General features: G+C 40.8%; 1 long non-coding RNA gene across 1 annotated transcript in view; it reads right to left on the bottom strand.

Moving 5' to 3' along the window:
• Positions 1 to 2,950: 2,950 nt before the first annotated feature.
• Positions 2,951 to 13,487, bottom strand: part of LOC142150866 (uncharacterized) — a 28,575-nt gene continuing 18,038 nt past the window's right edge. Inside the window, exons 2-3 of the long non-coding RNA XR_012691102.1 lie at positions 6,009 to 6,098; positions 2,951 to 3,128 (exon numbers count right to left, since the gene is read on the bottom strand). This is a non-coding gene — a long non-coding RNA (uncharacterized LOC142150866). The remainder of the gene's footprint in view (positions 3,129 to 6,008; positions 6,099 to 13,487) is intronic.

The following is a 13,487-nucleotide window of genomic DNA, read 5'->3' as shown; positions in this document are numbered from 1 at the left end:
ACTGTTTAGCTATAATGTTGTGTTTAATGCATGTTAGAGTAATGACACTCCCTAAGTGATGTAGAACGATAATCTCAGTGATTACAGATTTAGTTAGGCCAGAAATATAAGGACCACTTTGCCACCACAAATTCCATGTAAGCATCACTGTTTCTTACGGGGTCAGATTTGCTAGTGGTGCTCAATTTTTTTTTTTATCGCTGGGACCCAAAAGTCAATACCGATGTCCTTGGGCCCCAAAAGTTCCCAATAACTGATAATTAGGTGAAGATAAAAACAAATTTTGGGACCCTACAGTATGTGCACCTTTGAGCTACTACATGTGCTAGTGCAGCAACAGTCCATTTTTTGGCAAAAAGAAGACAAGTTTACGTGGTTTCACATTAATGTGGGTATTCCAGTAATTATTATATATGTTACCATATATAATAATGTGAGCACATGGCCTTATGGGCACCAATAGGATTGAGGAACAGATCTGAGGCTATAATTCAGGGCATCATAACAAAAGAAATTAGGAATATATAAAACATTGTATTCAAGATGTGGGTGGGCAAAAGTGAGGTTTTCATTGAGATTGTTTAACAAGCACAAACTAGGGAGATGAATAGTAGAGGGAAAGAGGTGATTGATAATTATTGGGCCTCTATTAATCTGCAGCAGTAGCAAACATTTTCTAGTGCAGTTTATCACAGAGATAGAAAATCAATTACTGCCGGGGCACTTAAGTGATACTGAACTAGCCAGAAGCGGCATTAGTGGCCAAGATCAGAATAGCTTCATTTACCATTGTGCAAGGTCTTGGGGCATGCCCTGTGCGTGAAGGAGCTTTCACTGAAGAAAATCACTTTAATAGACTTTGATAGGGGCGAGGTTTCACTTAAAATTGGGCTTTTTCATGTTTCATAAGTGGCACAGAGGAACACTGAAAAATATCAGACAACAGGACAGAAATAATGAAAGGTATATGGTGCAAAACAATATAGGAAGTAGAAAGGCAAAAGTGTAGAATTTTAAAGTGGAAGAGCCAAGAAAAGACTGACAGAAGAAGACATACATAGGTTGTTGGAAACAGCAATATCATAAATAGTGTTTTAAGGCTCAAAGAAGAAAGAAATCAATTAGTCAGTCCTATGAAACAATTATTGAACGGAGGGATTAGATTTAAGTATTTTGAGGTACAAACAGACAACGATGGTAAGATATTGCCATGGGAGGGAAGGAGATAGGACACAGTTGATTGAGGAAGTGAAAGTAGTATTTTTCAGTGGCTGCTTGCCAAGACTGTAAGTTATCGATACTGGGAAGCCCAAGGTCAAAAGTGACGGATTGAAATACCAGACTTCTCAATCCAGGCGGGGCAGCACAAAGGTTATAATACAATGTTGTGTGTTACGTATATACTGTATATTTACATTAACCAAGGTGAATTGGTGATGCAAACATTAAAAGGTTGCAAAGCATGTAAATTATAATATTTTAATTACTTGTCTGAGGGCAGATGTTGTAATAAATGTTATTATTTTAGCTTTACCTACTTGCATGTGGGTGCAAGTACATACGGCACTTGTGAATTATAAAAGGTGCCCAGTTCATGAAATATTAAGTGTTGCTCCCATTATAAGACAGATATTATTGCTCCATTTATAAGTTTGATATTAAACACCCCCATAATATAATTATATATTAATATTGCTCCCTTAATAAAAGTATAAATTAATATTCTACACCTTAATAAAAGTATACATTAATATTGTCCCCTTAATATATAAATAATTATTGCCCCCATAATTAATTAGTGAATGTTGTCTCCTATTTGTTGCCATATTTCTCAAATAACATGCTGTTTGATTTATCTCACCTATCAGAACCAGGTCTAAAAATGTGCCTTTTATCTGCCAGAATTGCCTAAACCGCATATGGTTTTGCCTAAACTTCATGCAGTTTAGGTGATTGCAAACCACCATGTGGTTTGAGCTATCAGCTTCCAAATCATAGTTTAGTAAACCCTGTGTGATGGTTTGCAAACAACAAAAAAACTTGCACTTTAGTAAATTTCTCCCTTAGTTTTTAACTATAGGTCCCAAATTTCGATTTTTTTGGGAAACAATATTGCCAGTACCTGATAAGAACATGCAGGATGTTGGGACAGTCCCTCAGAATGAGGACTATCCTGCCTAAACCAGGAGAGTTGGAAGATGTGTTTTAACACACATATTCAGTTTACAAAGGTCTTGCTATTTTTTTTTGCTTCTGTGCGTACTGGGTCCTCTCTCTACTCCTTTCCAAAGACAGAGATATTCATTTTCGAAGCACAGCTGATACATATGGCAAAATACCTTGGTTTTGCACTGGTCTGCTAGGATCATCCACCCGAGATCCCTGCCCACTCTCCTCTCCTGGGAGATATCATTGCAATCTAAAAATGCTCAGAGAGGTGGAAAATTCTGAAGAGCTGCACTGTGCAAAACCTTTAATGCAACATCAAGGTGCTCCGTAAACCTTGGCATGTCTGCTAAAATCTAAGTGTACTTGTGCAAATCAAGGCGTACTACAGGTCCAAAACTGCTTTTGCACTACGCAGCAAATTATTTGCATTTCACAAATTACTTCCAAAGTGAAAACACATGTCAAGGGGGTCCAATCTTATCCCTCAAACATTGTGATCCCACAGTAGGGTTATTGGCCACTGTGGAAATGGCAATCTATTGTAAATGTGGATGCACTGGATGGAAGTTTAGGAGTGTCAGTATTCTGATCCCAATATCTACACCTATTTTTCAGTTACAATAACATGAACTAGTAATTATGTTAACAACATATTTCATTCAGCAGTAGTTATTGCAAATAAACTAAGAATTGGATAAAACCATTGTCTCACAGATGAAATGGTTCATACTGGAATGAATGCATTGTTTGTTAATCTGCAAATGTAGTATAGTCCACAGCAAACAATCAGACATTTATCCTTATTATAGTGACAGATTCAATAATAAGCTAAGTTATGGTGGGTGGTGGTATGTGCATGAGCTATAAAGACGTTGTCCTCCACATAGTAAATCTGTAAATACTGGAGCACTGGGTGGAGTGCCATCATGTCCTGTAAATTGATGTCTGGAGTGGGGTTCCTAGGAGGATAAAAAGCAATGAGAGCTGGAGTAAGATAAACAATGAAAGACCAAAACTGAAAGAAGAAAGGCAAATAGAGAAAGGGAGCAAAGAAAGATTGGGAGAGAGAAAAGATAAAAGACATATAGGAATGGTAGAAAGGAGAAAATAAGAAGAACTAGAGAGAGACAGAAAGGGAGGGGGAAGAGAGGTGAAAGAACTGTGTCACAAAGGCCAATGAAGTGAAGGGTGTGTAGAAGAAGAGGGTGATCAACAGTGTCAAAAGCAGCAAAGAGTAAATATGGAGAAATGAACATTAGACTTTGCAAAAGTAGATCATCAATCACTTTTGTGAGACAAGTTTCAGTGGAAGAATGTGGACGGAAGCCTGATTGCAGTGAGTCGAGAATGGAGTGAGCGGACAGAAAGTGAGACAGACCTATGTACACTAAATGCACCCGTGGAGTAGTATGCACTCACAGGTAGTTGGATGCCCCCAGGACTTAAGCTCATAGTTTGTAAAAGCTTATAATCAGAACTGGAAGAGTAGTGAAAGGAGGCTAGGAGAGACGATCCAAAACACAGAATGATCACGGCCAGGCCAGGGGACAAGGGTCAGGGGCAAACTAGGAGAGTAAGGGAACAGACCAAAATGTCAGGGTTGGCAGCAGGCAGGGATAGTACATGAAAAAATGCCAGAGGTCAGGGCAATCACAAAGCAATCGTCCAAGAAACAGGCCAAGGGTCACAACAAGTAATCAGATATAGTACACAGCACAAGGAGCAGGTTCAGCAATGCAGAGCAGAGACACTATAACCGGCAGGGAGGCTAAGCCCTGCATTTTAAACATTAATGAGCCAATCAGAACTGATACCAGAATGTACACCACTAGTCTAGGTCAGCAATATACTGGTGCGTGCCCATCACTTGTCAATCACCGGGGTGTTTGCTAGCAAAGTGTCTCAGACGCCTAGGCAACAGAGACTGCAAGGTACTGGAGCCATTGCGGCACAGCGGCTCATAACATTACTCCTCCTTGAGGGGCTAAAGAACCCCTGCACCCAGGTTTCCCCAGGAATTGTTTAAAGGACTCCTTTTTGAGTCTTTCAGCTTGCAGATGCTTCTGAGGAACCCATGACCTTTCCTCTAGTCCACATCCTTTTCAATGGATTAAGAAGTGTATTCAACCTTGTACTTTATTAGAGTCTAGAACTACAAATTCCTGATGTCCATCAACCCTGACTATAGGAGGTCTACCTGGCCAAAGGGATCTGAACCTGTTGGAAGGAATTTATAAACGTGTTTCAGAAGAAAGCAATGGAAGGCATTGGGTATCCTAAGGAGCACTAACATTGAGGCAACAGAATTCACTTGTCCAGTAATTACAAAAGGCCCAATGAGCCTAGGACCCAACTTCTTACAGGGCTGCAGAAGATTGATTTTCTGGGTAGACTTTAAAAGGTACATCTTCTGCGGTGTTTATCAGCAAAGTATGACATGGTGTAGGGCAGAGTGGACCTTCTTCTAAATCAATTTGAAGTGAAAGGCAGTGTGGTGGACCTCAGGGAGATTGGTAGAAATGATGGTGGACAAAGAATTGGCCCTGGGATGATACCCAAAGTTGCATAGAAACGGAGACACTTTGGTGTGGGTATGATAGGCATTATAATATGCGAATTCCACCCATAGTAGTAATGTTGCCTAGTCACTATGGAACTTGAAAATATAAAATTGGAGGAACTGTTGCAGAGACTGGTTGACTCTTTCTGTCTGCTTGTTAGATTGTGGGTGTTACGCAAGGACGAGCTGACCTTCATGCCAAGCAAAGAACAGAGCAACTTCCAGAATTAGGCAACAAAATGGGAACCTCGGTCAGTGGGTGACCGTGGAGACGGAACTCATGCTAAACAAATAGAGTATGGGCACTTGGTAGTTTGGGAAGAGGCATGAAGTGGGCCACCTTGCTGAAACAATCCACGACTACCCTGATATTATTATGTCCCAAGGCCTCTGGTAAATCTACAAAGAAGTCCATTGATATATGGGTCCAAGGTCTGTTAGGAATAGATAGGGGCAGTAACTGGCCAGAAGGAGTATTCCTGTAGGACTTATCTGTAGTGCACACTTAACCCGGGAGAACAAATTCCTTGACATCAGCGGACAAGGAGGGTCACTAAACCAAATTAGACAAGCTCTGCAGGGTTTTAGAGATACCAGGATGCCCAGATGTCCTGGAATCATGTGAATCAGATAAGACTGCTTTCCTTAGAGGATCTGGAACAAACAATTAGCAGGGGTTTCAGGAGGAGCAGGTTCTGCAGTTGCTGGAGTAATGAGCACAGATCTTGAGTCATCCCGGTAAAAAAATGCGGTGGGAGAGAACTATGAGACAGGGCATCCGCTTTGATGTTCCTAGACCCGGTCTGAAGGTAATGATAAATCTGAAACGAGTAAAGAATAAGGCCCATCGCGCTTGTCTGGAATTCATTCTCTTTGCTGATTCAATATACTGAAGTTTTTTTATGATCAATGAAAACAGTGATGATGTGAGTAGCTCCTTCAAGCCAATGTCTCCAGTCCTCGAAAGCCATTTTATGGCCAAAAGTTCCCAGTTCCCAACGTCATAGTTGGCCTCAACTGGGAAGGATTTCTGGGAGAGAAAGGCACATGGGTGCAGCCTATGGTCGCTGGAGTCCTTCTGGGAGAGAAAATAAGTGAGCCAGGCCACAAAGTTGTCAAGGAATTGGGAAACTGGGCCTGGGGGGTAAAATGTAAGCAACACAAATGTGGCGTATAAAATAGATGGTTAGTATGCACTTCAAAGGAAGGGAATGAGTGAGAGAGTACAGACGGTATGTCTTGGAGGTGCAGCTTGGAGAAAGTAGAATGACTACTTTACCTGTGTTTTTCTGGGTCAGGGAGTATGGCTACAGTCCTCCGTAGGAGAGAGATGCAAGGGATGTAGGGTCAGAGGAGGTGAGTTAAGTTTCTGTAATGGCAAGGAGGTTGAGGGATTTAGAAATAAATAGATCATGAATGGATGCAAGTTTGTTACAAACAGATCTGGTGTTCCATAGTGCACAGTTGGGGAAGAGAGGGTAGTGGAAATATGTGGATAAGTATTGGAAGTACAGGATGGATGGAAAGGTTTGTGGTGGAGCGAGGAATGTGAGCAGAGAGTGGGAATTGTATGGAGTCTGGGGCAGGGCCGTCTTTCCCATTGGGCACAGGGGAGCCCGTCGGAGGCAGCATGGAGGGAGCCGGATCGACAGCTGACCGCAAGGTAAGTATTGTCTTTTTTTTTTTTTTTCAGGTTTTTTTTTTTTGCTGCCTCCGACGGGCCCCCCTGGGCTGCAGGGCCCATATATATAATCTTTTTTTTTTTTTAATATATATATATATATATATATATATATATATAGGGGCCCCGGTGCACTGCTTTGCCCGGGGGCCCAAAATGTTGTTAAGAGGGCCCTGATCCGGGATAAGTGAAATGTCACCAGCAGCAGAGAACATGCGAGGAGGATTTATGGGTGTGAATTTTTTGGCGTTTATGTAGGTATGTAGGCTGGTGGGTGTGGTGAGTGCAGGAGACAAAATGTGTGCAAACTAACGAGGAGGGGAGTAGTGAAGGGGAAATCATAACAAGGGAGGGAGAAATAGGATGAAGGAGAAAGAAGAGGTGTTTGAAGAGAAGTGTGGTGACAGGAAATAGGAAGTAGTGTAAATAGATGGATAGGTGAATGAATGTGTATTTGCTGGGGTAGGTAATGAGAGAGTGGAAAGGAACAATTGATCAAAATTGTGCAGGGCAATGGATACCATTAACACGTGCATGATGACTACATACATAGGAGTTCATTTAGAGTTGGACATACATCACATTTTTTTGCATACAGCATGCATTTTCGTATTGTGCATGCACAGAAAAAAATGCATACATCCGTATATAGATTTTTGCATATCATTGACTTGCGTACCCTTATGCCTGGAGAGGCAAAACGGGCTGGGCAGAGGTAAGTAAATATAAGCAGAGTACAGTAAGGGCATGTTCAACACAATAAGATGCGGACGCATCCCGAGATTGGACTTTTAAATGCGTGTCTCTTGTAGATACTGCAGGGATATTGCAACTATATGCAATGATTATGATAACTATCAGCAGCATTGTCTAGCCTGTTCTGATTATGTGATTGCAATGGACCCCTCTGCCTGATTGAATCATTAGCATTGTTGCTGTATTATATCAAATTGTGATCATCTAGTCACATTACCTAATTGACATTTTCATTTGAACTACTGTAGAGAAGATGATTCCCATTTTATTCTAAAGGAGTAATCACCAAATATGGATATATTTGTAATTATTAACATTTCACATTTATTAATAATACCATTGTGTAGTGTATATAAGATTGTATTACATTATTGTATTGTACAGTCTTGGGCAAAAGTTTTGAGAATGACACAAGTATTGAGTTTCACAAAGTTTGCTGTTTCAGTGTTTTTAGACCTTTTTGTCAGAAGTTGCTATGCTATACTGAAGTAAAATTACAAGCATTTCATAAGTGTCAAAGGCTTTTATTGACAATTACATTAAGTTTATGCAGAGTCAATATTTGCACTGTTGACCCTTCTTTTTGAAGACCTCTGCAATTCGCCCTAGCATGCTGTCAATCAACTTCTGGGCCGCATACTGACTGATGGCCGCCCATTCTTGCCGCACAATCAATGATTGGAGTTTGTCAGAATTTGCGGATTTTTGTTTGTCCACCAGCCTCTTGAGGACTGACTATAAGTTCTCAATAGGATTAAGGTCTGGGAGGTTTCCTTGCCATGGACCCAAAATTTCGATGTTTTGATCCCCGAGCTACTTAGTTATCACTTTTGCCTTATGGCAAATTGACCCATCATGCTGGAATAGGCATTGTTCGTCACCAAACTGTTCTTAGATGGTTGGGAGAAAGTGCTCTTGGAGAATGTTTTGGTACCATTCTTTATTCATGGCTGTGTTCTTAGGCAAAATCGTGAGTGAGCCCACTCCTTTGGCTGAGAAGCAACCCCACACATGAATGGTCTCAGGATGCTTTATTGTTGGCATGGCACAGGACTGATGGTAGCGCCCACATTTTCTTCTCTGGACAAGCATTTTTCCAGATGCCCCAAACAATCTGAAAGGGGATTCATCAGAGAAAATGACTTTACCCCAGTCGTAAGCAATCCAATCTCTGTACCTTTTGCAGAATATCAGTGTCCCTAATGTTTTTCCTGGAGAGAAGTGGCTTCTTTGCTGGCCTTTTTGACACCAGGTCAGTGTTTTCTCCAAAAGTCTTCACCTCACTGTGCGTGCAGATGCACTCACACCTGCCTACTGCCATTACTGAGCTAGCTCTGCACTGGTGGTGCCCGATCCCGCAGCTGAATTAACTTTAGGATATGGTCCTGGCACTTGCTGGACGTTCTTAGGCACCCTGGAGCCTTCTTCACAACTATTGCACCTCTCTCCTTGAAGTTCTTGATAATCCGATAAATGGTTGATTTAGGTGCAATCTTACTAGCCGCAATATCCTTGACTGTGAAGCCCTTTTTGTGCAAAGCAATGATGACTGCACATGTTTCCTTGCAGCTAACCATGGTTAACAGAGGAAGAACAATAATTTCAAGCACCTTTTTAAGCTTCCAGTCTGTGACTCTAACTTAATCAGCATGACAGAGTGATCTCCAGCCTTGTCCTCGTCAACACACTCACCTGTGTTAATGAGAGAATCACTGACCTGATGTCAGCTGGTTCTTTTGTGACAGGGCTGAAATGCAATTGAAATGTTGTTTTTGGGATAAAGTTGATTGTCATGGTTGATTGCAATTTGTATGATCACTCTTCATGACATTCTGGAGTATATGTAAATTTCCATCATAAAAACTGAGGCAGCAGACTTTATGAAAAATACATTTTGTGTCATTGTCAAAACTTTTGGTTGTATACAAATAGGGTAATGCTGTTTTAGCATTTACTACTAACACTTTTACGCCTCTCTGTGCTATTGTAGGGTGGAAGTATACACAATTGAAACGCGTGATAGATGTGTGACACAAATACTACTGTTTTTAAGCTCATCAAATGCACGGTTTGTATTGCATGCATTTCTTTCTACATATGTTCTTAGTGCAATTGCATTCACCTCTAAGCCAATAGTCAGATGTGGTCATTGTCCTACCAAAATTACAATCCATTGGATTGACATCTGATAGATCTCATATGATGTTCATCAGTATCTGTGATCCTTTTGGGATTTGTGGGTAGTTAGGTCTAAAATGGCATAACTGACCATCACAATTAGAGAATATATGGACATGTTTATGGAAAGTCAGGAAATCTGGTGATTTTTTTACTTAACCCAGACATTGCCCATAATCAACCATCCTGATCAAAATGCTAAAAGGAGCAAAAAAAATAAAAAAATGTTGATGTCTCTGCATCTAACTTTCTCCCCAACTGCAATAGAGGAGGAGGCATTGTTTAAAAAACAATATATAATTAGATTTAAAAATTAAATAATTAAAAAATGTTTTGGGTGTGATCTGTGCAATGGTTGACTTGTGCAATTGTGTTTGTATAAAAGCTGGCAAGTGCAATGTGGCTGGCAGTTGGGCCGAGCAACTGAGCTACTGGTCCTAAATTCAAAAAGTAGAATGCCCCAGAAAGATTTCTGCCCACTGCCCAATTTTGTCTAATATCATTCCTGCTAACATTAACACTGTGTAAATAGACTACAGATCTAGAAAACAATCAATGGACTCCTAAGATGTCACTTGCAGCTGTGGGAACCAAGATTGAAAAACTGTATCTTTGAGGCATGAGCTACAGTCACAAAGTGAGAGATACATCTAAGTAATAAATTAATGCTGAAATGCATAATGTAGACCTCAGGTGCAAAAGTTTTAATCTTTATTAAATCCAGATTAATTTCAATGTTGAAAAAAGGCATGTATATACATATACAATACCTAAAATCAACAATAAGTCAATAGGACAAACATCTTTAATAATATTATCATAAGGCATAAAGAATAAAGCATACTCAAATACTCAGTCTATATTTTCTATGTGAATGTTCAGAGATGTGATAGCAGGGACTGCCAGAAAAATTTTAGCCCGGGGGGCGAGACTCAGCTTAGCAGCCTATTTGGAACATTTTAAAGAAAAGAAACTGCAGGTAGCCCCGTGACTCAGTGTAAGGTAGCCCACTATGGAACCTGCCCAGTTGGCCCCTGTGTGGTAGTATTGTTCTTTTTATTACAGAAGTTTTCCTGGGTTCATGCAATGTTAAGAGAGAGAGAGCAATATATTAGAAAATGCCTTAAGTACATGTAAAAGTCCTGCATTGAAACCTGTGACATGTGATGTGGTTTTCTTTTTCTCTGAATGTTCCAGGATGTGGTAGTATCAATACCTGATGTAATCAAACTCATTACTTTTGTACCCACACTCCCCAAATTATTTAATTTAAAATGAGGACCAATGAGGAACTAAGAAAGGCAACATTTGCACTAATAGCACAGGTAGCATCCATGTAGGGCTCACAAATTAGTTTTTCAGATGACAAATGTGTGCAATTTGAAGGTGTGCACACAAGTAGACACAGGGATGCTAAAGTTATCATTTATTTTTGCACTGAACCTACAGATATTGGGCCTCATTTACAGTTAGATGTAAGCCGTACTTGCAAACTTTTAATACTGCCACTCTATAGCAGAGCGTAGCCATGATATGTGAATTGCATCAACAACCCCAGTCTTCTCCCACTTCACTGAAATGGATAAAGGTGGAGAAGTGGGCTGGATCTGGGAGGGTGGCAGTCTGTCACTGGAAATTCAGGAGTCTCCTGGACATTTCGGTAGAATATGCAAATATGATGCAAGTCCAACTTTCAAGTGCAAACATCTGCTCTGTTTTATTGTACATGTGCAGTTAAACGAAATGAAATTGTTAGTGAAATGCAGTTCTAGGAGAGGTGGAAGGGGGGAGTGCAAGCACAACTCATTTATAGTAGGAGATGTGGTATCTTAAGAGTAGGTTGCATTTCCATGTACGCCTGTTAAAAGTTAGGGCACCTGAGGTCTGGTGTAAGGATACATGTTGCTGCTGACCATCAGCACATGTCTTTACTAGTTTAAAAGAAATAATAAATAAATACATTTAAAATATGACGACCCCACCATAAGTGTTACTTTGGTTCACCATGCTATGGTTCCACAGACTCACAGCATGGGGGCACCCTGCTATAGTGGGAACCAGTCCCAGCCTGGATAAGATGGGGAACCAGGCCCACAAAATATGCAGCCCCCCCATAAAATTATAGTCATATGCTGAATATCGCTGGGGCTTTTCACAATCACCATGGCTATAGTTGAGGTAATAAGTAAACGTTAGAAAATATGCGTTTAGTGTGTGGGACTACACATCCCAGAAAGCCCAAGTAGTCATTATCTGCTTGGGCATAGTGTCACTGGTAGAACTACACTTACCAGTATACCTATGGCTGCCAGAAGAACAACAGGGCCTGCTGGAACCTGTAGTCTCACACAATAAACTAATAGTAAATGGACAGAAAGGTGGTGTCTATTTTTTATCTATTTAATTATTTAACTTTTTAAAATCTTTTAACTTTTATTTAGAGATGAGCGGGCTCGGATATCTGAAATCCGAGCCCACCCGAACGTTGCCGATCCGAGTCGGATCCGAGACAGATCCGGGTATTCCCGCCAATTGCAAAACTGAAAGCGAGGCTCTGAGTCATAATCCCGCTGTCGGATCTCGCGATACTCGGATCCTATAAATTCCCCGCTAGTCGCCGCCATCTTCACTCGGGCATTGATCAGGGTAGAGGGAGGTTGTGTTAGGTGGTCCTCTGTCCTGCTATATCTCGTGCTGTGCCCTGTGCTGTTCAGTTCTGTGCTGTGCTGTGCTGTGCTGTGTTCTGCTCAGTCCAGTGGTGCTGTGTCCTGTGCTCTGTCCTTCTGAGTTCAGTGGTGCTGCTGGGTCCTGTGCTGTGTCCTGTTCAGTCCAGTGGTGCTGTGTCCTGTGCTCTGTCCTTCTGAGTTCAGTGGTGCTGCTGGGTCCTGTGCTGTGTCCTGTTCAGTCCAGTGGTGCTGTGTCCTGTGCTCTGTCCTTCTAAGAGCATTGTTATTTCCCCATTATTCCCAAATTCTAAAAAAATTCAAAAAAAGTTATAAAAAAAATTACAAAAAAAGTAATTATAAAAAAAAAAAAAAAATATCCCAAAACAATCCTGCAGTATAAGTCCATTGGTACTGCTATATTACAAAGTTCACTGATTCAGCAGTATAAGTCCAGTGGTACTGATATATTACAAAGTTCACTGATTCAGCAGTATAAGTCCAGTGGTACTGATATATTACAAAGTTCACTGATTCAGCAGTATAAGTCCAGTGGTACTCTCCTGTGACGCATATAATTTTTAAAGGTTTTGCCGAGTGTGTGTGGCTTAGGGGTACGCTCTCTTGTGCTACATATAATGGAAAACAAAAATTTGGAGGATAAAGTATTATATTGTGGGGACCACTCCACTACGCAGTCCAGATACTTGTTTGGTGGAATTGAGACCAGTTGAGGTTTTTTTTTATTATATTGTGGCCCCGGTATCAAATTGGGTACCGGGGCCACTCCACTACGCAGTCCAGATACTTGTTTGGTGGAATTCAGACCAGATGAGTTTTTTTTTTTATTATATTGTGGGGACCACTCCGTCCACTACGCAGTCCAGATACTTGTTTGGTGGAATTCAGACCAGTTGAGTTTTTTTTTTTATTATATTGTGGGGACTACTCCGTCCACTACGCAGTCCAGATACTTGTTTGGTGGAATTCAGACCAGTTGAGGGTGATATATTGTGGCCCCGGTACCAAATTGTGTACCGGGACCACTGCACTATGCAGTCCAGAAAGCTTCCTCGGTGAAACGTTTTGGACTAAAAACAATATTGTGAGGTGTGAGGTGTTCAGAATAGACTGGGAATTAGTGGAAATGATTGCTAATGAATGTTATTGAGGTTAATAATAGCGTAGGAGTGAAAATAAACCCCAAAAACTTGATTTTAACACTTTTTATGTTTTTTTCAAAATAAATCCGAATCCAAAACCTTAAATCCGAACCAAAACCTTTCGTCAGGTGTTTTGCGAAACAAATCCGAACCCAAAACCTCAAGCAAATCCGAATCCAAAACACAAAACACGAGACACCAAAAGTGGCCGGTGCACATCCCTACTTTTATTTAGTGTTAATATTGCTCAAACGTTATTGCTAGAACATCGGCTGCTTTCAAGAAAAGGGCTATAACAGGCATAATATTGAATTGCT

Source organism: Mixophyes fleayi, chromosome 1, assembly GCF_038048845.1.
Source record: "Mixophyes fleayi isolate aMixFle1 chromosome 1, aMixFle1.hap1, whole genome shotgun sequence".
Classification (NCBI taxonomy): Eukaryota; Metazoa; Chordata; class Amphibia; order Anura; family Limnodynastidae; genus Mixophyes; species Mixophyes fleayi.
This window is presented reverse-complemented; position numbering and strand designations above follow the sequence as displayed.